Raw genomic sequence first — 3,206 nt, 5'->3', positions numbered from 1 at the left:
CTTCTTGTTTTTGTTTTTCTTCTTCTTCTTCTTCTTCTTCTTCTCCCCACCCTCCCTCGTCAGGATGCACGCAATCAAAAAGACCTCACTGCTTCCGATATTTCTTTTCAACTGTTCACACCATTTCTTTGTTCCTGCTTCTTCTATTCTATTCTATTCATTAGCGAATATAATCCATGCAGCTAAAAAACCCAACCCAATAGCAAACACATCCAGAAATGAAATAAATAGAAGACCTCCACACAAACTACAAAAGCCTAAATCAACCAATCGAAGCCGAAAAAGAAAGGCGGCGGGGTGATGATAAAAGCATTTGTTGGGGCAGGGGGAGAGGCAAAAGGAAGAGGGCAAATAGACGGTATGATGGTAGTAAAATTATCAAAGTGTTTGTTGGGTAAGGGGTAAGTGGGGAAAGGGGGCCTGGGGGAGGGGGGAGGAGGGGACATAGAAGATGTGATGGTAGGATGATGATCAAAAAAGAGGAGGAGACACAGAGGGTAGGACGGTAGGATAGTAATCAAAACATGTGTTTGTTTGTTTTTATTGTTGTTGTTTTTTCCTCTTTTTTTGTTTGGGGGGGGGGGGGGTATTGTCAGATAAACATAGTGAAAACAAGAAAGGGTATGTGGTCAAAATATTTTCTTTAATATTGATGGGTTTGGGGTTGTTGTTTTTGTTTGTTTTGTTTTTTGTTGTTTTGTTGTTGTTGTTGTTGTTTTGTGTTTGTTTGTTGTTGTTTTTTTGCTTATTTGGGTGGGGAGGGGGGGGGAGGGGGACAGATGAGCAGAGAGAAAACTAGAAAGAGCATAAAGATAATATTATGGTAATGGTGAAAACATGAATTGTTGGTGGGAGAGTGAACAACACACAGACAAACACAGAATATTATGTACCCACCCACAGGCAGGGCCACGTAGGCGTCAGTGGAGAAGCGTTCCTTGTTCACACAATACACCACCACCTCATCCGTGGCCTGGACCCACACAGTCTTGTAAGCCAGCTCCACGCCACTACCCCTGATGTTGCTGGTGATTAGAACCTAGCAAAACCACATAAAATAATAATGATCAGAAGAAGAAGAAGAAGAAGAAGAAAAAGAAGAAGAAGAAGAAGAAGAAGAAGAAGAAGAAGAAGAAGAAGAAGAAGAATATTAATGATAATAACAGATAAAGAAATAAAGAAATAAATAAATAGCAAACAAGAACACTTAGAAATTATCTCGGCTTCCCGGAAAGCATATTATGACTACAGTACAAGCAGCCAATTAAGAGCTCAAACAAAATACAAACTGACACAATCTTTCACCGTCAATAGCCGGGTACCTATTTCCACCTGAGAAAATTGAGGAATATTCGAGTTAAAGTGCCTGTACATTGTACTATGTAATATCTTATTACTTTTACTTCTGTGAGATAGCTTCAGATGTCAAAAGATCTGAGAATACTGTTGGTAGAACATTACTAAACTGTTTCAGATCACAGTGGTATTGAGGAAAACGATCAGAAAAATACACATAATACACAGACATGGGTAAAGGTTAAGTGCAGCCCTCAGTTCGAAAGTTTCTTGACCTACGCTACTACTAGTACTCCTAGGGGGCCACATTTGAGTCGCCATGCATGAAAGACGCTACATGTATTAAGAATTGGAGAGGGGCAAAATTAACTTTTACCCAATACAGACAAAACCAGACAGACAGACAGACAGACAGACAGACAGCCAGACAGGCAGCCAGACAGGCAGCCAGACAGGCAGCCGGACAGACAGACAGACAGACAGGCAGACAGACAGACAGACAGACAGTGATCGGGAGGGGAGGGCGTCCTTCTAAAATAAATCACATCCGACAAGCCTTCGTCTGGTAGAAGCCTTCGTCTGGTAGTGATCTGCTTAGGTGGGTTGGACATCAAGAGAGACAAATGGATCAACACGTAGTTAGATACATGTACGTAGATAGATAGATAGATAGATAGATAGATAGATAGATAGATAGATAGATAGATAGAGAGATAGAGAGATAGAGAGATGGATAGATAGAGGAAAGGTGGAAGAAGAAGAATGAAAGGATGGATATGAAAACTTTGTAAAATCAAATAACAAAGGAACAGGACGATGCATTTTGCCGTGAGCTTCTAGATGATGATTTGATAACTTTTCCTGTCTGACTGTGGTATTGAAAAGTTCAGAGTTCACGTCATAATTTATCGAATCGATAGGCGGGCAGACAGACACACTGACAGACAAAACGTGTGTTTGCTTGTGTGCATGTATGTGTGTGTGTGTGTGTGTGTGTGTGCGCGTGCGTGCGCGCGCGTGTGTGTGTGTGTGTGTGTGTGTTATTACGAGGGGGGGGGGGCAGGATCCAGGTTTATGACTGTAAGGTGTAACTGTAACTAACTGGAAGTTTGACAGACAGGATTGTTGAAGGTTTTTACAAGTTTTAACAGTAGGCCTACTGTTCCATTTCTTCTACTTGTTCTTAATATGGAAATTAAAACAATTTGCCTTTTTAGATTGATTTATTAGTTGGATTTTTAATTTTTTTTTTAAATCGTGGGAGGGGGGGGGGGGTAATGTCGATCATTCAGGTAGCTGGCTTTACTCTGTCTGTTAGGGCCTATAACCGGGTTTAGAGGGATGCAAAATTCCAGCAGAAAGACCGAGATGCTCAAAACTTCTCCCCACACTGGAATAGAACTCAAGTCTTTTGCGCGCCATGGTGTAGCTCCTAGCCGCTACACCACAAATAACGGTAGTCGCTCTCTAATTCTTTGCACTTGAATTGGTGGTGTGTGTGTGTGAGGGGGGGGGTTAGGGTTGGAATACCAGTCCGCATACTGAAACGACAACCTACGTTGTTCTATTTTTTCGCGGATGTAAACCCTGACACGTCCCTCAGTCACGTTTCTCATGTTGCACAGACATTTGTTAATTAAATAGCGTGGTTTTCTGTGTCTGCTGGCTTCCACAGTCTGAAATCTCATTCTTGGACTCTTATCGTTATCCTATTTCGATTTTAATCATAATCATTGTTTATCTATGGTCAGAGCAGTACCCAGCTCTATTTAAATGTTTTCTTTGTTGAAACATTTCTCTCTCTCTCTCTCTCTCTCTCTCTCTCTCTCTATTTGTGTTTGTGTGTGTTGTGTGTGTTTGTGTTCTATGTGTTTGGGTGTGTGTGTGTGTGTGTGTGTGTGTGTGTGTGT

This window comes from Aplysia californica, unplaced genomic scaffold (assembly GCF_000002075.1).
Source record: "Aplysia californica isolate F4 #8 unplaced genomic scaffold, AplCal3.0 scaffold00006, whole genome shotgun sequence".
NCBI lineage: Eukaryota > Metazoa > Mollusca > Gastropoda > Aplysiida > Aplysiidae > Aplysia > Aplysia californica.
This window is presented reverse-complemented; position numbering follows the sequence as displayed.